We start from the raw sequence: 21,538 nt of genomic DNA on the forward strand, positions 1-21,538 counted from the left end.
CCTGGAGTCATTATCACATGTACTCGAAATAACCCAGAAAGCTGCTGGGCCCATATTAGGGCATGAGTCCCGTGGAAAGCCAAGCGAATGTACGGTTTTTGATAGGCAAATGGGACTGCCCAAGTCTTCCCACCTGCCCCTCCAGCCTTACGCTCCAGGGCCTTGGTGGCTGCTTTAGTCAGTTTTCAGGGCAGGCAGCAGGGGCGGCCTCCTCTAGACATTTCTGAGCTCCCCCAGGCTCCTTGGGGAGCACAGTGTGGGGGCTGGTCAGTGCTCCCAGTCTCTGCCATCACCAGCCCCAAAGGCATGATTCCTAGTTACCATATCCTGGTTAGAAAAGTGTTCAGCAATGTTGATGACAATGATCACAATGACGACTGGCACCACGTTTTCCACATAGAAATGTGTAGACACTGTGCTAGGAGCTTTACCCTCATCGCCTCCCCAAACCCTCACCACAGCCCTCTGCGACAGGCACGATCATTGCGTGCATTTTATAGACAAGGAAATTGAACCTCGGAGAGGCCAGATCACATACCCATTGGTACCCAGACCTCAGAACTTGCAGCCGGATCCGAGCTCTCTGTGGCCAGGTCACAGGTCCTCTGGGCAGAGCAGTGGGGACCGGCAGCCGTCTGGCTCCTGGTTTGATCCCAGCTGACTATTCTTTTTGTGCGTAAACACGCTGCACCCTGGTGCTGTCAGAGGACTTGTGTTCAGGCTCCGTATCTCTGCACTGCTGGCCTCTTCACCACACCAAGAAGACAAGATTTATCTCCTCTCAGGGGCTGGGAGCTGCCTCTAGTGGCTTCTGTGGGCCTTGGAACCCCGGAGGTGCCTGTTCCAGGCCTGTGGGGATCCCCCGTGCTCTTTGTGTGCAGTTTTTCCTTGGAATGTTGAAGTGCCCGGTTCCTCTATTCCCATACCCTGCTGCTTCTTTTCTCACTATGCCAGGCTCTGGGACCCACGGGCTTCAGGACTGGGCAGTACCTGAGGGCAAGGCCCAGTTCCCTGGCTGAATTGAGTTGTGCATCTGCTCACCTGAGCCCTCCTTCCCCATGCCCTACAGGTGGCCAGCCTCTCCTCGTGCTCCAGGTGGACCCGGGTGTCCCTTAGAAACTTGTTTGGTGCCACCTTCCCCACAGCACTACTTCTTAGGGATCCCTTCTCCCAAGCACTCAGATTCTAAATGCATGACGTGTGCAGCCTTAGGCTATCACCTTGAACTTCAGGGTCCCTTGTCTTGGGCTACCATTCTCCACGGTGCGTGGACAGGTTGCAGCTTTCAGGTCTAAAGGAAAGGCAGTGGGGTACGGTCAAAAGAACGACGGCTTTTGATTCAAATAGAAGAGAAACAGCCTTACTGTTCTTCAGAGCTGTGCCCTGCCAGCAGACCTCCCTTCTCCGAACCTCAGGCTCTCCCCTTGCAAGAAAAGGGCAGGGGGCCTGTAATCCCAGCACTTAGGGAGCCGGAAGCGAGCAGATTGCTTGAGGTCAGAAGTTCGAGACTAGTCTGGCCAACATGGTGAAACCCCACCTCCACTAAAAGTAAAAAAATTAGCCAGGTGTGGTGGCGAGTGCCTGTAATCCCAGTGACTCGGGAGACTGAGGCACAATTGCTTAAACCCGGAAAACAGGGGTTGCAGTGAGCCGAGATCACACCAAGGAATTTGATGGCTTTATCAGAAATACCAAATGCACTCCAGCCTGGGTGGCAGAGCAAGAGAGACCCTGTCTCAAAAAAAAACAAAAAGAAAAGAAAGAAAGAGGCAATAATTCCTCTTGTGGGTAAGGGTCTGCAGAATAATTCGGCTCCTTCAGGTTAAGTGCCCAGTCACAGCTGTGGGATAGAGCAGGCTCCTGCAGATGCCAGTGGAGAGGTTGGTGGGCCTGGGTCTGCTGCCCACTCCCCAGTGGGTCAGGACTCCAGCAGGGTCTCCCGGGCTGAGGGATGGAGGTGATTGTGTCCCAAGGCACTGGTAGCTCTGCCCAGCCTGTTCCTTTCCCACCCTCTGGCCCTCAGTGACTTTGGCTGCATGCACCTCTAGCAGGGCAGAACAAGAAGTGGGGACCTAGTGGCCTTCCAATTTGGGGTTCTTGGAGAAGGGGCCTGGCATGCCCTCCTCGGTGAGAAGGTAGACAGGCTGGGTGTTTTATGGAGTCTAGGGGAGTCCTGCGGCAGCTGTATCTGTTAAATGCCAAGAAGCCAAGTTGGTTTAATATGATTGTAGCTGCTGCTTTGATAAATCAAAATAATTAAAAATAATAAATTTGATTCCTCAACCAACAGGCTGTGTGTGGGCGCAGGGCCTGGGCTGCTGAGCCAGGGCCGAGGAGGTGGGAGCGGGCACGAGGACATAGGAAGGTCTGTCATGTGGGATCCTAAGTGGGCAGTGGACAGCAACAGGGTGGAAGGGGAGACTCTGAGAACCAGTCGGGGGAGGAACATCTCTCACTCAGCAGATCCGAGCCCTGCTGTCCACAAGCCTGGGCTGGGGCCCCAGCTGGGCCTGCCCCTGGCCCTGTGGCCTTGCGCCAGCCTCAGTTTCCTCATCTGTCAAATGGGAAGGCAGTTCCACCCACCTCCCAGGGCTGTGTGAAGTTGGGCTTTGTTGAGCGCGTGTCTGCCCAGTGTTGAATGGGCCTCCGTAGCCCCCTCGGGCCGTCCCTGCACCCACTTTGGCACTGCCATGGCTGAGGCGACCAGGCGTGCTCACAGCGTCTGCGCAGCCTCGAAGGCCCACCGGCATGCCCGGACTCTTCCTCCCACTGATGGCTGTTGTCCTGACACAGGATTGTTCTGTTTATGGGGACGTCCTCCGGTGCAGGGCGTCTCTATTCATAGCTCCCTTCAGCTTCCAGAGTTGGGTCAGGAATCCCCATGCCACGCCCTGGGACCGAGTCCCTGTTCAGGGTGCCGGCAGCTCTGACATCGGTGGGGGGGAGTTGGCAAGGGTTTTCCGCCTCCTCTCCTGTCCCCTGCCCCCCATCCACATCCTCGGGAGCCGTATTTGGTGTCTGATCCCGAAGTGTCTGAGCAGCTGGAAATCTGAACTGGGTGGAGGGGGCAGGGGTTGGTGGGGAGGGAGGGACAGGGCGTCTGTCTCTTTAAATGCACTTTGTGTCAGTGCGATAAGGAATTTGATGGCTTTATCAGAAATACCAAAGCTTTATTTAGCAGGGTGAGGCTCACACCACTCAGCTCCACACAATCTGCTGATAAATAACAAAAAAGAAAAGAAAAAAAAAAAAAACCTCCAACAACTCACCAATACCCCAGCATAGCAAGGCAGGAAAGATGCAGCGGACAGAAAGGCAGAGAAGCGAAGTGGGAAGTTTGGGGAATTGGGGAGCTGCAGAGGGTGGGAGTGGGGTGAGTGGGTTCTGTGGAAACTTCAGGGGCTTTCTGGAAAGTGCTAATAGGCAGGCATTTGTAGATTTTTCTGTCATTAGGTAAAAATACTGTAATGATTTTGACGCTTCAAGAGAAAGGGCTTGTTAAGGAGACACACCCTCCCCAGTGTCCTCGCTGGCCGTCTGTCCCTCCTGCTCCTGCCCCTCTAGCAGCCTAGGCCATCCGAGTCTCTCTAGGGGAGCCCTGGGGCCCAGCCCTCTGCTTGGTCTGTGCCCTGGTGCCCTGGCTGGCTGTGCTGGTGAAGGCAGTGCCAGCCTTGAGATGGGGGAGAAGTTTGACCGAACGTAAAAGAGACTGCCGGGGAGAGAGCCACTGTCATCGCAACTCCAAGAAAGGGGCCTCCACTCCGTACAATGTGGCTAAGGAAGCTGGAGAGGGGAAGGCTTGAGAAAGCCTTTGGAGGACTGGACTGACTCCATGCTCAGGGCTGGGTCTCAGCCCAGGGCGGTGGCCTGGCCCTGCCTACTGGTGGCATTCCAGGACTTCCTGTGCTACCTGCCACTGGGAAGCTCTTGGGGAGCCCCTCCATCCTGGCCAGTCTAGATTTGTTGCGTTGTCTAGAGGGTCAGCAGAACAGCAGAGTGCCGCTTCCGTCTGTTCTTCTTACTCTCTCTCTCTGCCCTGGGGGATTCGTTCTCCTTCCCTCGCGTGGGGAGCCCTTCCCTTGGGTCTGGCTTTACGCTCAGCGCACATGCTTGGGTACAGCCACCCTCAGTATCCCCCCGGATGGTCCATATGTCTCCCTCTGCCCACTGCTCCCCACGAATCTTCTGATGTGAGCAAGCCAGATTTAAGCCGGGGTCCCCATGCACACCTCTCTGCCTGTGGCTCTTCTAGCCGGCTTGTGCATGTGACTTCCTCTGGAAATGGAGGCAGGTATCAGCACTAGGTGTCTACCCGAGAGCCATGTGGATGGGGAGCGGATTGGGTGCTGTGGGGAATGGATTGGGTGCTGTGGGGAGCGGATTGGGTGCTGTGGGGAGTGGATTGGGTGCTGTGGGGAGCACATTGGGTGCTGTGGGATGCAGATTGGGTGCTGTGGGGAGCGGATTGGGTGCTGTGGGGAACACATTAGGTGCTGTGGGGAGCGGATTGGGTGCTGTGGGGAGTGGATTGGGTGCTGTGGGGAGAGGATTGGGTGCTGTGGGGAGCACATTGGGTGCTGTGGGGAGCGGACTGGGTGCTGTGGGGTGCAGATTGGGTGCTGTGGGGAGCGGATTGGGTGCTGTGGGGAGCGGATTGGGTGCTGTGGGGAGCGGACTGGGTGCTGTGGGGAGCGGATTGGGTGCTGTGGGGAGAGGATTGGGTGCTGTGGGATGCAGATTGGGTGCTGTGGGGAGCGGATTGGGTGCTGTGGGGAGTGGATTGGGTGCTGTGGGGAGAGGATTGGGTGCTGTGGGATGCAGATTGGGTGCTGTGGGGAGTGGATTGGATGCTGTGGAGAGAGGACTGGGTGCTGTGGGGAGCGGATTGGGTGCTGTGGGGAGCGGATTGGGTGCTGTGGGGAGTGGATTGGGTGCTGTGGGGAGCGGATTGGGTGCTGTGGGGAGTGGATTGGGTGCTGTGGGGTGTGGATTGGGTGCTGTGGGGAGCGGATTGGGTGCTGTGGGGAGCGGATTGGGTGCTGTGGGGTGTAGATTGGGTGCTGTGGGGAGCGGAGGAAGCATCCCTGCTGCTCTCAGGCTCCTTGTCCCTTCCTAATGGCACCACAATCCAGCAGAGCCAAAGGCTTAGGTCCTCACCCTGCCTAGCCCGGATACAGGGCTGCTTCTACCATTGTAGACAGTCACCAAGAGGTGACTCACGGAGTTGGTTGAGGAAGAGTGGTTTCTGCCCACATAGTTGTCCCCAAACACGGCCGAGGGGCCAAAGCTTTTCAGGGCCCACAAGCCAACCCCTCAAACAGAATGGAGGTTGCTGAGGCCAGAGGATGCTTCTGGGGAAGTTATAGGGAGCCCAGAGTTGAGCCAACCAGAGGCCAGGGTGGGCTGACTCGGAGAGTAACTCTGGACTGGACACCTAGTTCCTGGAGCAGAGGAGGGGTGGAGCCAGCATGGTCCCTAAAGTCAGCTAACGGAAGGGAGCCTGGACCAAGGTCAGGCCCGCGGCTGAGTGGCAGCAGGTGGGTCTCCTAGGAATTCCTCGGCTTTAGATGCTGGAGCAACTGGACTGGCTCGGCTGCTTGGGGAGGGCCAACGCTGGGCTGGGCGGAGACAAGGCAGCTCGGAGGAGAGGGTGGGGGCTGGGCGGCCAGGGAAGGGGCAGAGGGTGGAGGAAACCGTAGAAAGGCCGAGGCCCGGAGACAGACAGGAGGAATAAATGGAAGTGACAGGGTCAGGCCAGACCTTTGTCCTGCAGCCTGATTAGAGAGTCTGCCCTGGATTTCTGAAACTTTGGGATGTTGTCGGACAAACTGGAGCTTAATTCTGTCAGAGCACTGGGGAGATTAGAATTGACATCCTGGGAGCACATTCCTGGCTGGGCAGAAATCCAGCCCCCGCTGGGAAAAACCTGTGAAAGCATGGCCAGCCCAGTGGTGGCGGCGGGGGGTGCCCATCAGCACCAGTGGCCACTTCAGCCTTGTGGGCCGGAGCCAGGAGCACTGGGAGGGCCAGTCGTTGGAAGGCTCCGGCCTAGTGGAAGGTGTGGCAGCTCAGCAGAGCCACTGCTGAGTCTGAGTTCCAGTTCTGTGCCTCATCCTAGCTGTGCTGCCTCAGGCAGAGAGCTGAAGTTTCTTTCTTTCTTTCTTTCTTTTTTTCTTGTCTTTTTTTTTTTTTTTTTTTTTTTTTTTTGAGATGGAGTCTCGTTCTGTTGCCCAGGTTGGAGTGCAGTGGCACGATCTCAGCTCACTGCAACCTCCACCTCCTGGGTTCAAGCAATTCTCCTGCCTCAGCCTCCTGAGTAGCTGGGACTACAGGTGCGCACCATCAAACCTGGCTAATTTTTTGTATTTTTCGTAGAGACAGGGTTTCACCATGTTGGCCAGGCTGGTCTCAAACTCCTGACCTCAGGTGATCCACTTGCCTCAGCCTCCCAAAGTGCTGGGATTACAGGCGTGAGCCACCGCGCCCGGCAAGAGCTTAAGTTTCTTAACCTTCATGTTCTTATCTGTAAAATGAACAGTCTGCCTCTGGACCTACTGAATTTTCCTTTCCTTTGAAGTCGAAGGTGTAACCTTGGGAAGCCAAGAGGGATGGGTCAGACGGTGGTGAAGCTCCTGAGCCAGGGCCTGCTGGAAGACAGAGAAGGCTCCCCTTGCGGAGTTCTCTGGCGCAGGGCCGGCCAGCAATGCCAACCTGGCAGGGCTTGCTAGCTTAAGCATGTGAGAGGTGGCTGTCCCCACACCACGTGTGTCCTTTCCATCAGCCACCTGTCCTCGTCAAACCTGGAGAAGCCCAGCAGGGGACTTAGAGATGGCCTTGTCCCTCTGTGAGAGCTCCCAGGAAACCCCCACCCAAACAAAGGGAGCTGAGGGCAACAGATGGAGGCCTGCCTTCTGGGAGCCTCCAGTCCAGGATGGCTGGCCTTAGAACCAGAGAGCCGGTTAGAGGACTACAGTGAGGGCCAAGTGCCACAGCCCCAAACCAGGCTGTTTCCGGAAGAACAGGGTACCCCTCCCCACATCCCTCCTGACTCTAATGACTCTTAAATAGTGGTAAATATTTTGGCTAATGCAGGCTCTCATGGCAGAGAGCAAAGCTGTCTGCAGTTCAGGACCTACAAATTATTTATTAAAGATTTGAGATGCGGTGCAATTATGTGGAAAGAACCCAAAAAATTAAATAAATAAGTAACAAAATAAATAAATAACAGCCCCACTGGCCTCTTGAAGGCTTGGGAGCGGCACATGATTGCCGTCTTGATGAAATCCCCCCGGATGTAATGAGCTGATTTTCTGCTGTTAATATTGCATCTGCTGATGAAGGATTCGTTAGGATAATGGAACGAAGCTAAAATATAAATGACTCCCTGTCAAGAAGCAGCTTTTGTTTGTTGATCTCCTGACAGTTCCTGGGCCAAGGCAGGGGTTTATGTGTGTACATGCATTCTGGAACAGGCAGGAGGGCGGGGGCAGGAGCTTGGGGGGGCTACCCCACGAGCCTGGCTCCCTGGTTATTCCAGGCTTTCCCTTCGAGGTGGAGCTCCTCGACCTTGGGAAGCCCTGGAGCCCTGTGGGTGGGGAAGTCACCGACTCAGACCCATCCAGAGGGGCGCTTGTTGCAGCAAGATGCTGAGCGGCAGCAAAAGTTATCTGGGGAGCATGGCGGAGAGATGGATTGGCTGGGTCGTGCGTATTGGGATCCGCACAGGAGAAGCAGCTCTCTGTGTGTGCCGGGAACGGCAGCCCGCAGGGGTGCGGAATCACAGGCACTTGAGAGAGGGTTCCTAAGGGGAGGTCCAAACCTTCACTGCAACCATCCTAGCCCTTCCGCCTCGTCCTCTCCCTCCGTGATCACACAGCACATCTTGTGGAGGCCTGGGAGCCCCCCTCGGACGATGGGTTCTCAAGCAGAGGGGGAAAGAGGACCCATTTGAAGTCACCGTGTCTCACCTACCAGCCCCCCTGACTTGGCTTCCCCCGCACCTGCCCTGAGCTGCCACATGGGACAAATTCCTTCTCTCCCTAGCAGTTGTTTTTTTTTTAAAGCAATATCATTTTATTTTACTTTATGGTGGTAAAAATGCACATACCATAAAATTTACCACTGTAACTGTTTTATTTATTTATTTGAGACAGAGTCTCGCTCTTGTCTCCCAGGCTGGAGTGCAATGACGTGATCGTGGCTCACTGCAACTTCCACCTTCTGGGTTCAAGCGATTCTCCCTTCCTCAACCTCCCGAGTAGCTGGGATTACAGGCGCCTGCCACCACGCCTGGCTAATTTTTGTATTTTTAGTAGAGACGGGGTTTCATCATGTTGACCAGGCTGGTCTCCAACGCCTGACCTCAAGTGATCTGCCTGCCTCGGCCTCCCAAAGTGCTGGGATTACAGCCATGAGCCACCACACCCAGCCTGTAACTACTTTAAAGTGTGCAAATCAGTGGCATCAAGTACATTTGCAGAGTTGCACAAGTATTGAGCTAGTTCCAGAACTTTTTCATCACTCCAGACAGAAACCCTTAATCCCTTAGCAGTCCCTCCCTACTGTCCCCTTCTCCCAGCCCCTGGCAACCACTGCTTTCTGTCTCTATGGATTTGCCTGTTCCAGATATTTCATATTAATGGAATCGTACAATTTGTGGCCTTTTGTGTCCGTCTAGCTCGTTTCTTGCTCATCATTTCCAGGTGCATCCACATTGTAGCCCGTATCAGAACTTCACTCCTTTTTTATAGCGGAATAACATTCCATAGTATGGACAGACTCCATGTTGTGGGTCCGCTCCTCAGTCCATGGACACTTGAATTGTATCTACCATCTGACTACCGTGAATAGTGCTGCTATGAACGTTCATGCACAAGGGTTTTGTTGTTTGTTTGTTTTGGTTTGGTTTTTTTTTTTTTTTTTTTTTTGAGTACCTGTTTTCCATTTTTTCTGGTATATGCCTGGGAATGGAATTGCACCATCTCTCCTAGCGTCTTAAAGGCAGGGACCCTGGAAACTAATAAGAGGTCATATTTATTGAGCACTTACTACGTGCCACCCATTGTACTAACCATTGTTTCCGAGCGTCCTCAACAGCACAGGAATGGAAGCTCCCTGAGGGTTGAGTTGTTGGTTTGCCAATGTTCTCTAGGTCTAGGACAAGTATCTAATAGCATATAGTAGGTGCTCAAGAAATACGGGATGAACTTCCTTTGAGATAGGTGCTTATGGACCCCTACTTTTCAATGGAAGAAGCTGGGGCCTCGAGAGGTTAAGCAGCCTGCGTACCCAATTGCATGGCAGGAGGCAGCAGAGGCAGGATTCAAACCCAACTCTCGCCAACTCGGCTTTTGTATGCTATCTTTTTTTCCCCTCCCCAAGACGGAGTCTCACTCTGTCTCCCAGGCTGGAGTGCAATTGCACAATCTCAGCTCACTGCAACCTCTGCCTCCCGGGTTGAAGCGATTCTCATGCCTTAGCCTCCTGAGTAACTGGGATTACAGGTGTGCGCCACCACGCCCGGCTAATATTTGCATTTTTAGTAGAGACAGGGTTTCACCATGTTGGCCAGGCTGGTTTCAAACTCCTGACCTCAGGTGATCTGCCTGCCTCCCAAAGTGCTGGGATTACAGGCGTGAGCCACTGCCCCCAGCCTTTTGTAAGCTGTCTTGTTTTCTCTTCCTCGTGCCTGGCACGGCGTCATACATGCAGTACATGCTCAGTGAGTGCCTGATGATCTCGCTGTGAAACAGGGACAAGAGAGATCTAGGGTCACTTGACCTGGCACAGGGGCTGGGGAAGGCCTGGAGCAGGTGTTGTCTTTCTGTGCATCTGTTGGCGACACGCCTGTCTGTTGAGAGGAGGCACTGCCTACCACGCTGAGCCCTGCATTGGCAGAGACTGGATGGGCACTGCTGAGCACCCTCCCAGCACGTGGGAAAATCTTCTTTCTGATTTCTTGGCCAGAACCACTCCTCACCTTGACCTTCAAGGCCCTTAGAGAAAAGAAGAGCAAACTAGGCCACCAACTCGGACCCTTCCTCCTGAGGAGACTAGGGGTCCTGCCCAAGAAGATCGGGAAGGGCCACTGGGAAATGGAGGGGTTGCATCCTCCTGAGGGAGTCTCAGGAGGGGTGGGAAGGCCAACTTTTCTCCTGGAGCCTTGAGAGAGTCAGGCAGGGCCTCAAATTCACCATTGAAGTCCCTGGCCAGGCATGGGGACCACATAGGGCAACATCCCACGAAGGACTTGAGGGCCTGACTGGGGAAGGTCCAAGACAGGCGAAGGCGGGCTCAAAGCTGGTGCTGAGCCAGCCTCAGGCTGGAGGGTCAAGTTGATGTCTCCTGCGTTTTAAAAATTACTGTGATTAAAAACATTTCTTAAGCCAGGTCTTGGGAGAACAAGGTGGGAAAACCCGTTTCCTGTCCCCAGAGGATGAGGGCCCTTCCTCTTGACCCTATGTAGATTTTTCAGGATTCTGGCCCAAGTCCAACCAAGACTGTGCCTGGAAAGAGCTCAGAGCCAATCCGGAGGCCTGCTCTGACTCGGGGGGCTGGACAGCCACCCCCACTGCCCCTCCCTGCCTCCGGCCCAGGCTCCTTTCCCGAGGCCTCTGTCTCGATCCCGCACCTGCTGGCCTGCGCGGCCCTCGGCCCCCTCATTGTCCTGCTAACCACTGTGTAAAAGTTCCGGGCTTCCTCTGACCTTTCCGTTTTGCCTGGTTATGCCGTGGGATCCCCCTGGCGTGCATCCCCCTGCGGCATTGCCCGGGGCACTGCTCAGCCCCTGCCTGGGGCCTTTCTCTCCCCAGCCGTCCTCCGGACAGCACTTTCTTTCACTCTTTCTTTTCTCCTCTCTTTCTCTCTCTCCCTCTCTCTCTCTCCCCCTCTCCCGCTCTCTCTTTCTTTTTCACCCTTTTAACATGGTTTTCCTAAAAAGTTTTTTAATCAATCAAATTTGAGGCAGAAAATAGGTTTTGTCACGCCTGGTCCCGGGGTAGTGTGACTCTCACTCAGGTTCCTGACAGCTCCTCAATGCAGGAAGGAGGCCAAACAGAATATTTCTCCGGGAAAGTGCCCGTTTCCATGACGCTGCCCCGTTGTCTGTGCCGCCCCCCTCCTCACGCTGCCAGGTTGACATGGCCCCAGCCCCTGTGAAAGGGCTCGGCCAGGGAGAGCCTGTGCGTGAGGATGGGGCTGGGGGCAGGGGGAAGGAGACACAGTGGAGTGGGGGGGCGGATGGGCAGCCCGACAGCTGCCCCAAGCCCCCATGGCCCGGAGGCCTGGTGAGCAGGTAGGAGTGCTGGCTGAGGAGCCTGGCCTGGTGCCTCATAAATATAGAGCTGGGCAGCTGTGGGTGAGAGGCTCCAAAGTCAAGTCCTGGACCGGCCGCGGCTCCAGCAAGAGGGAACTGCAGATGGAGGAGGCCCCTGAAGGTCCTGGTACGCTGCCACTTCTCTGCCCGTCACTCTCCCCCGTCCCATCTCTCGTGGCATTCCCTCCGCCCCTTGCCCATGGCTGCCCCCTCTCCTCCATCCCTTGCTTCCTTCCTGCCCTCCCCCGATCCTGGCACCCCTTGTGCCGGAGGAGCCTCTCGTCCTCCCAGAGCCCAGCCCACCAGGCCCCACTCTGAGCCCCTTGCAGGCCCCCAGGTCTTCCCTCTCCAGCCCATCTTCCCTCTTCCTCCTTCCCCTCTCGGTCTTTCACCCTCTCCTCTCCTCTCCTCCTCTTCTCGCTCTCTTTTATAATTAATGATTAGTTTTAATTGGTTTGCTTAGGCAGCCTGACAGCAAATTAACAGAAGCCAGCCCAGGGCTGCCGGCTCGGTGAGAGACCACTGTGCTTCGGAACCGGCCAGGAGAAAGGCTGGATGAGGCTGCCCCCAGGCTCACTCTCACGGCTGGGCGGCCCGGGGCTGAGAAGGAGGGAGGGCCGGGCCTCACCTGCGCAGGTTCAGCAGCCAGTGGGAAGAAGGCACCAGGCTCTTTGCACACATAAGGGCTCACGTTTGCCAACTTTTCTCTGTGCTTTTGTTTTTCTTCTCCTCCTCCTCACATCCCTTCTGTGCTCTTCTTCTTACCCAAGACATTGCTGGTGTCTTCAGAGATAAGGGGTGGGTAAAAGGTGGGCAGGGCCACTGCCTTTAGTTTGGGGCAGGGTTTGCTTTTGGTATCACTCATCCTCACTTGTGCAATGAGATGGTGGGATGGGCAGCCTGTTGCCTCTGGGGCCAAGATCCTGCTTTTTCACATGGACAGGAGGAAGGAAGTCAGAAGGCTGTTGACACTTTTAGCTCAGCTACCAACCAACCATCAGCCCCACAGCCTGGAAGCTCCAGGACCCAGTTCTGTTTCTGATTTGCCATCTACCTCTGGACAGAACTCTGAACCTTTGGGTCCTCAGTTTTTTGGCCAGAGTACTTAGGATTAGGAACATTAGATGGATGGTTGGATGGATGGGCGGACAGACAGCTGGCAGGTAATGGGTGTGTTAGCATTTCTTAGGCACTTTCTGCCATGATCTCCGAGCACATGGCTTTTCTTTCTTAGCCTGGAAGCGTTCACTTCACTTCAGTCCTGCTGAGCGTAGGGCCGCTGCTGTCCTCTGGGTTTTCCCAGTACTGTGCCTCTCCCCTGACCTTGGAGAATCCTTCCTTAACTACATCAGCTACCAGGTCCCAGATGTGCTGACCACTCACTCATGTGGGCCACTCACAAAGCAGACATCGGGGACAGTGAGAGGCAGAGAGACAAGAAAAGACGCCCAGAGAAGGAAGAAGAGACCAAGATGAACTCTCGGCTACTTCTTAGGCCCCCACTGGGGTCCCAGTATCCCAGGGTCCCAGATCCCACCCAGGGACAGCTTTCCTGCTCCCATCAGCCGGGACACCTGCCCTGGGCAGGTGGGGTACAGGACCCCATGCGCGTCCTGGTCCCTGTACGTACGCATCTCTGGCCCTCCCCTCCCTCCTCCACCCCCGACCAACTCCTGGAAAGTTTCCTCCCTGATTGTTCTGTGTGATCAGATCTGCAAGTTGCTCTCTAAGCTTCTTGTCACATTTTGACTTAATGAAGTGCAACTGCTGAGGGATTTGGGTTCAGCGCTCCGGTCTCCTGCGCTCCCTTGTTGTCAGAAAACAGGGGTGGTTGGGGACGGCAACACCGCGCTGCAAGTCGTTATCATTCCGGTCAGTCTGTTTAACACAAAATTAAACAAAGAACTAATTAGTGCCTCATGAATTAATAAATGCACAGTTGCTAGGGAGGATGGGAGGGGAGGGAAAGGTGGTGGAAGGGAGATACCAGAGTTGTGGAGTTGGGGGGCTTTGGGGGTCCACAGGAGGCTGGCCAGGGTGCCTTGAGAGATCTCAGCCAGGAGTGTGTGGCACAGATGGGACGGTGAGGATGACACCCAGCCAGGGCCCTGTGCTGCCCAGCCAGAACTTGAGCTCTGATGGCTGAGCCCACCTGGTGCCTGGCAGTGGAGGCCTGGGGGTCTCCATCCCTGGCCCCTGTGACCCTCCCTGTCGGCCTCCTCCTCTATCCTCTCCTCTCCTGGCCAGATCCTTCCCTTTTCCTTATTCCCCCTTTGCCCAGCTCCCCATCCTCTCTACCGCCCCCTGTCTCAGGGGTCTGCCCAGCTCTCTGCAGACCTCCTGCCTCTCATCATCTGGATGAGATGGGCATCAGAGGCCCGTGGGGCAGTGCTTTCCAACCACTCAATGCCTACTGGGCCCTCAGCCCTCCCAGAGCCCTGTATCTGGCAGAGTAGGCTCCACCCCAGTGGGCACCCTCTGCCCGGGCAGCCCAGCACAAGCGGCGAAAGCTGGTGGAGAGCTGAGCCCTCCTTAAGAGGACGTGTCAAGTACAATTAGCATTATCTGTCTAAATATGTCCTGGGAACCGGAGAGCGGGCAGCAGGACTGGGTGGCATTCCGGGAGCCCTGAACAAGGTCACCTCATCTCCCGCAATCCCCCCAATCTGATTTGGGGATTACATAGCCTAAGGAAATTGGTGTTATTCCTCTTGCATCATTGATAAGCCACAAATGAGGGAGAGAGGAGAAGAAAACGTAACAGACAGCCCTCCCCAAGCCTGGGTAGGGTTCCGAGGCCTGCAGGGGCAGGGCCTGGCTCGAGCAAGGGTTGGGGGGCCCGGCCAGCAGGCTGGGGGGCTCCCTGGGTTTTCTCTCTACGTGCACAGAGGCTGCCCCTTTGAACCTGGCTCCCCAAATTCATTCTCTGGGCAGGAGGGCCCCAGCCCGGCACGCTAGGCTGGGCTGTGTGTTGGTTAAAGCCTCCACGTTGTCAGACCATCGTCCCTCTCCCTGCACTGTCTCTGGATGTGGGCTGTGATGACTCATGGGTAGAGCCCGGGGTGGAAGGTGCTGTTGGCAGCCTGCTCCTGGGGCGTGGAGGGAGGCTTCCTGGTGCCTTGGCCCCTGGCCAGCCCTTGCCCCTCTGTCACCAACTTGCTAGAGCGAACCGTTTGGCATCTGTCATTTTTATGTTCAGGGGCCCCAGGGAAGAGAGTAAAGGAGCAGTTACTGCTGTATTCTGTCATTGTCCCCAGGCATCCCTGTTAGGCCACTACAGCTCCACAGAAGCATGTAGACCACTTCACCAGCACCCCCACTCCCGGCCTCCTCCACGGAGCAGTGTGCACGGCACGGCACGGCTGACTCTTCTCCACCTGGCTAGGGGGATCCTGAGGACCACATTGCCCCTGCAGTCAGCTCCCACCGCTTTCTGACTTTTTCACAAACTGTGGCTGGCATATACCTGAATGAACCAAATCAGAGTCCACCCGGCATGCCTGAGTTTCTGGCCCTCTTGGCTGGCCCTGGAGCATCAGCCCCTCAGCCCATGTGGGGCAGGGAACCCTTGGGTGCTCAGGAGGGATGGTGGGCGTGCACTGGGGAGTCATGGGCTTGGAAAGGCTAACAGGGCTCCTCTCTCTGCCTCTCCAGGATGAAGTGACACCCCCAGCTACATCCGAGGAGGCTCTAGGACCCGCTACAAGGTAAGGCCTGAGCCCCTCCCTGAGCCTCGCGTCCTCTCCCCAACTGGTGACCACTCACCTAATGCACGTGTCACCCTGGGATGGGTTCAGTCCTGCTGAGCACCCAGGGAGAGATGAGAAGATGGAGATGGGGAACTGCAGCCACCCTGCCCACTCCGCCCTGATGGAAAAGATGCCCTCCTGCCAGTGGGATCCCCTCAGTTTGGCTTTTAGGCTGGAAATGGTCTGGGGACATATGGATTGCAGACTTTGGGGAAGGAATGTGCTCAGGGCAGCGTGGGGCGGTGGGGCAGCTGTGGTGGCTGGGCTCAGGTTACCCAGCCTGAGGTGCCCGCTCTCACAGTGCCATTGCCTCCATGGCAGTGGCTGGCTGTGCCTGGAAGCGCTGCCCAAGCTCTGCCTCAAGAACGGCTGGACTTGAAGGCCCCAGAACCCCAGTACTGCTTTCGCTCCTCGGAGGCTGTGCCACCCCCAGTGACTTCCTCTGTCCTCCCTAAGAGGCTGGCAGGGAGAAGGCCACAGCCGAGGGCAGGACAGGCTGCCATGTCCTGCCTTTCCTCAGGCATGGGGCTCCCCCGAAGTCCAAGCACACGGGGCTGCCCAGCCTGGCCCAGCCTTCGCAGGCTGTGTCAGTTCCCCGGGTGGTGGCGCGAGAAACTGCGGGGCCACCGGGCCTCGGGCCCCAGGCAGTGCTGTGTCAGAGGTGACCGGTGGAACGCCAGTGTTATGTAAATAGCGGGGCCTGCCCGGCGGGCGAGCTGGCTGGCTGCAGCCATCCATCATCCCCGCTCGGCGGGGCAGGGGACAGACACGGCACCGTGCGCCTGGCTCCAAACCTGTTTGTTTTCCCTTTGTCTCTCGCATTTCGGGGCCCCGGCTGTGACCGACCGGCTCTGGGTTTTGTCCTACCGGCCCCCTCCCCCGCAAGGAGGACGGGGAAGGGAGGAGATTCCCCGGCTCCCACCGCGGCATCCCTTTCGGACTTCAAAGGCTCCCCCAGCATTGTCTGCGCTGGCGGGCAGTGGCCCTGAAAACGTGATCAGAGGCGGCCCGGTGTAGGGCAGGCCCGGCCCGCGCCCTGCGCTCTCACTGGGGCCCGTGGATTCCTCCCTTTACCACCAGCACCACCCTGGTTACAGCTCTGTCCCAGGTCCTCTCTGCCTTTCTCTCCCTGGTGCCCCTTCTTGCTCCCTTCTGGCCACTCTCATCCTCCTCTTAACCATGGCCTCACCCCTGTCTCATGGAGTTGAGAGTTCTAGAATCTTCAGAGCTGCAAGCCTCCATGCCTTCACATGGTCCATGAGGATCTGAGTGCCGTGGAAGGCTCCTCAGGATGCCCCGAGCTAGCACCAGTTCCTGGATATTGGCTTCCCTTGTTCTCTGTCCCTTCCTTTTCTCTACTCTCTGATTATGAGAACCTTGCTTCCTCTAGAAACCTCCGCCCATGAGGTCCAGACAGGATAGATACCTCCATCCCCAGGCAGCAGGGTGAAGCCAGCCATTCCGTGTCCTGAAATTCCGCCCCAAGTGCTTCCATTCTCTGGAGCAGGAGTTGGCAGACGGGCCACCTTTGACCCACAGCCTGCTTTTATAAATAAAGTTTTATTGGAACACAGCCATGCCTATTTGTTCAGGTATTATCTATGGCTGTTTTCACTCTATACTTGCAGAGATTGTTGAATAGCTACAACAGAGACTGTTGGGCCCACAAAGCCTAAAAGGTTAATAATTTTCTCTCTGGCCTTTAGGGAAAAAGTTTTCCAGCCCCTGCTTGAGAGTTTCTAGCTCCTGTACTTTGCTCTCTCTCTCTCTCTCTCTTTTTACAGGTAAAATGTACACAACAGGAAATTTACCATTGCACCCCTGCTGAAGTGTACATTTCCCCGGCCCTAAGTTCAGTTCCAAAGCTGTTACAGCCATCGTCCTGCCCTGTGCACATGTCTTCATCAGGACTGCTCTGAGGGGCTGGGTGCATTTGTCTGGGAGCCCAGTGCTCGGGTTGCAGCACTGCTTGCAGTCCTGGTCTGTTCGGGGGTCTCCCTCCCCCTGCTCTCCTTAGGGCCTCCTTCTCTGCTCAGTCCCTGCCTCAAAGTCTCAGCTCTTCCTCTCCTCTGCAGCCCCTGCTTCCTCGGAGCTCTTGCCGCCGCTGGTATCCCGGGAGCCCTGCAGTCTTTAGCAAGTTCTCTCACCTCAGATCCACAGCTTCCTCTTTTTTTTTTTTTTTTTGAGACGGAGTCTCGCTCTGTTGCCCGGGCTGGAGTGCAGTGGCATGATCTCGGCTCACTGCAACCTCTGCCCCCCAGGTTCAAGCAATTTTCCTGCCTCAGCCTCCCAAGTAGCTGGGACTACAGGCGCCCACCACCACACCCAGCAAATTTTTTATATTTTTAGGAAAGATGGGGTTTCACCATATTGGCCAGGCTGGTCTCAAACTCCTGACGTTGTGATCTGCCTGCCTCGGCCTCTCAAAGTGCTGGGATTACAGGCGTGAGCCACCGTGCCCAGCCCTCACAGCTTCCTCTTTTGTAAGGGGAGAATATCTACTTTGCAGGGTTGCTGGGACAAGTGAGTGAGTTGTTGTGGCTTAAAGTGGCTTGCCCGGTACCCACCAGGTAGTTCCCGCCTGCTTGTGCTCCAGAGGCTACAGCCATCTCTGGGCTGATTCCACAGAGCTCCCTACCCTCTGCCCTGGGAGCCTTGGAGTCTGACCCTATGGAGAAGGGCGGGCTCCTGATTCCAGGGAGCACCTTGGAATAAAAAGCCCCACAGGTCGTGGACTGGCAGCCCTGGATCTTCTATTTCTGTGTCAGGGCTCTGGGAAGCGGCATAACCTCTGAGCACCAGTTTCTCTATCTGTAAACTGCTCTCTGCTTCCCAGGCTTGTGGCAAAGAGGGGCTGGGGTGCCTGGGAGAAGCTGTGAAGGCTGTGTTGCCGGGAGCTGCTGAGGGGCAAGCAGGCCGAGGGGGGAGTCCAGGTCTGAGACTGGGTCTATTGGTTGGGGTGGGGGGACCAGGCTGCAGTCTGGCTGAGAAGGCCCTGGAGGTTACACAGTGGGTGCTAGCTCTGTCCAGGATCAGGGACCAAGGCCGCCCTGGCCCGGTTCTACTGCTGTGGGCCAAGGTCGGAATCAGGCTCCAAGCCTGAGGGGAAAGGCTGGCAGGGAGTGGGCAAGGAGACAGAAGCTGCGCCTGCAGTCAGAGGTCTGCTGCAGAGTCTGCTGGGCCTCCTCTCATGCTAGGTCTGCTGCCATCTCTCTTGCTGTCCTCTTTTTGCAGGCTCCTGACCTTTTGTCCATCTCTCTTTCCCCTCCAGGCCTCCTCTCTGCATCCCTCTAGTTCCTCTTCCTCCTTGCCTTCCCACCACCCATAGTACCCCTACAACTCCATGGCTCGCTCTCTCTCTCTCTCTCTCTCTCTCTCTCTCTCTCCTTTTCATCTACTCGGAAGGCTTTACTTTACTTCCTTGTCACCCTAATTGATTGCATTAACCTTTCAGCGTATTGGATTTCCCTGGCATCGTGCAGAGAGCCCTGTGCAATATGCTTATAATCTAAGCCATAATGGACAGTTTGCAGTCAACAAGCCCCTTCTCCCATCGGCCCCGTTGACATCTCTCTTGCCCAGGCCACCGTGGCCACTTCCCCCGCTGGCAGGGATGGGGCAGTGGAATGGGGCTGGGAGGAGGCAGACACTAACCTGGATCCACCAACGGGGTTCTTGGCTTCCCTCTCCTCCCAGCACTGCCTCCAGCCCTGCGTCTCCCTCTCCAAGCTCCCGGGCCCGGGTCATTGCCAGGCCTCTGGTCTTTGTGATTCCTCTTGGCTTGGCCTTCTGCCCTTGGGACTCTCTGTCTAACAAGTGACTGATGGGGCCAGCTTGGATTTTGTGGGTGAGAGTCCCCTGTTCCACCCAGATGCTTCTCAAAGCAAATCGTTCCTCCTTCACTTCACTAGCCCGGGAGGCTTTGGGGAAAGACAATGTGGCCACTTCAGGAGGCAGGTGGTGGATAAGAGGAGGGGTCTGAGATCTCTGCCCTTCACTGGCCTCTGAGCCAGCGGGAGGCCTCTGTGGACCTGCTGGAAGCTGGGCCTGCTCCTGGAAAGGGTGCAGATGCACAGGGCAGATAGAAAGCAGGGAATCTGCTGAAGCCAAGGCAAGAGAGGGAGGAAGACCCCACCAGGGCTGGCCAGGGGGGAGCCGGGCAGCAGCAGCTCCTCCCAGCAGGCAAGGAAGCGGGCATGTGTCACCTGGGTTGGGACCTGTCCCCCGTGCTCATCTCAGGATTGTGTGATTTGGGTGTGTGGTAGGGGATGTCTCAGAGTCTTTATTTCCCGTCTAATGTTTGGCAGTAGCTCTGAGCAGATCCACCTGCCTCCCGCAAAGGAAGAGAGGTGCCGCCGAGGCAGCGGGGCCAGAAGCCCAAGAGAAGCCTCCATAGGCAGGACGGCTTGGCCCAACAGGAGATGGGCTGGGGGAGTAGGAGAAACCGAGGCCTGGCTTGTCAGGCTGGTAGGAATGGGCTCCCTCAGGTCGGCTCCTGGATGGGCACCTGTTAGTTCAGCAGGAGGCAGGAAAGCCAGCCCCCTGCCAGTTGCCTCGTCCTAGGGGCTCAGCCCCAGGCCTGAGCCCTGGCCCCGGTCTGTCCCGGCCGAGGCTGCCAGCCCTCAAACCAGCAGCCTGATCGGCCGAGTCTTCATTCATGACAAGATGGGATGTCAGGTTGAATACATTAGTGTCAGGCTGGAGGAGCAGGACGGAAGCTCCCATTAGCCTTAGTGGTACTTCCTCTCTCCCGCACTGTTCTCCCCCCAGCCCTTTGCCCGACATCTCCTCCTTCTGACCGCCCCCCTCCTCCCGTCACTCCATCACTCTGAAGGGCGAGCTTTGGCGAGAGGGAGCTAGACCTAAGTCCTTCCCATCCTCTCCCAAGGATTTTGGGGGTGGGCAGAGGGCACAGCAGGGAGAAGCCAGGCAGAGAATTAAAGTTTGTGATTGTCAGCATCAGGAGAAGCTAAATAACCCTGTAACTAGTATGAAGGTGAATTCACGGTCTGCTGCACACGGAGAATATGAGTGTCTGTGAGACGGGCAGAGTGCGGCACGGGAACCCGCCTGCCACGGTGGGCAGCCTCCTCTCCAGGGACTCAGGCGGGAGGCGGGAGGAGGGCCGCACACCCCCTTCCCTGCCAGGGAGTAGCTGCTCAGGAGCCCCACCAGACACCTGGGGCAGCTCAGCTGCTTGACAACCTGCTGGCCCTGGCATCAGGGGCCCAAGTAAACGTTTGTAAGCTCCAACGGTATACACCCATGGACACTAGCCCAGGCCTTGGACTGATCCCTATTAACAGCTAATCCTTACTGAGCACTGACTGTATGCGGGCTGAGTGCCGTGTGGCAACAACTCTATTCAGGAAGTGCCAATATGAGTCCCCCGTCTTTCCCCCACTTTTTGATAACCACTTTATTGAGGTATCCTTCATATACCATAAAATTCACCTTTTTAAAATGTGCAATTCAATGGTTTTTAGTATATTCACTAGGTTGTACCATCATCACCACTATCTAATTTTAGAACATTTTCATCCCCCCAGAAAGAAACCCTGTACTCGTTAGCAGTCCCTCTCCATCCGCCACCATCGGCAGACCTAGGGTTCCGCTAATGATGATTTCCTTAACATGGTGCGAAGATAGAGGGTCAGTGCCTGGGTTCACGGAGCAGAGCCCGTGGAAGATGGAGCTGGGGTGTGAACCCAGGTACTGAGACTCCAGAGCTGGTGCTCCATGAGGGATGGCTTGATGCCCTGGCTGACCCCTACCCCACCCCTGACACACACGTGCCTATCATGTGTGTCTGACAGTTCAGGCTCAGGCGTGTACATACACCATCCAAACACCTAGACCCAGGCAGGAGCACACGTGTCTTCTTCCCAGGTACGCTGGCAACTCCACATAGAAAACGTCATACCTCCCATAAGGACAGCCAGCCTCCCCTCCCGGGACCCCTCCCTCTGCTTCTCCCAGCCTTGCTCCTAGAAGGGAGGCTTGGCGCAGGAACCAGCGGCAACAGGGTAGCTGAAGTAGCCAGAGAAACCTAAGTGGTTTCAGAGCTTAAAATGAGAAATCCCGTATCTCCTGCAGCTGATCATTGTAACTGAGACAAAATGCCAACCCGACATTCCAGAACAGGTCCCCACCCGGGCTGGGGCCACAGGCTGGGCCAGGCCCACAGGGCAACCCAACTAGCCCAGTTCCCTGCTTCATACTCTCTCTCTCTCTCTGTCTCTGTCTTTCTCTCTCTCTCTGTCTCTCTTTTTCTCTCTCTCTCTCTTTCTCTGGCTCTCTTTCTCTCTCTCTGTCTCTGCTTCTCTTCTGTTCCTTCTCACCTTTTTCTTTCCACCTACCTCTCTTCTCTCACACTCCACGTTTCCACCCCAAAACTTTTTTTTAAAGTTTTTGCGGCCACACTCTTGAACTCACAAAAATTTGGGAATTAATGTGAAACCATCGCTGTTTCTGA

General features: G+C 56.1%; 1 protein-coding gene across 2 annotated transcripts in view; it reads left to right on the top strand.

Annotated features, from left to right (window-relative positions):
* The window catches only part of LOC105473140 (castor zinc finger 1), a 158,939-nt gene that overhangs the window by 76,444 nt on the left and 60,957 nt on the right, over positions 1 to 21,538 (top strand). For both annotated transcript variants that reach the window (XM_071100883.1, XM_071100892.1), the window contains exon 3: positions 14,969 to 15,021. The gene's annotated coding sequence lies outside the window, so the exon portion shown is untranslated. The remainder of the gene's footprint in view (positions 1 to 14,968; positions 15,022 to 21,538) is intronic.

Source organism: Macaca nemestrina, chromosome 1, assembly GCF_043159975.1.
Source record: "Macaca nemestrina isolate mMacNem1 chromosome 1, mMacNem.hap1, whole genome shotgun sequence".
Classification (NCBI taxonomy): domain Eukaryota; kingdom Metazoa; phylum Chordata; class Mammalia; order Primates; family Cercopithecidae; genus Macaca; species Macaca nemestrina.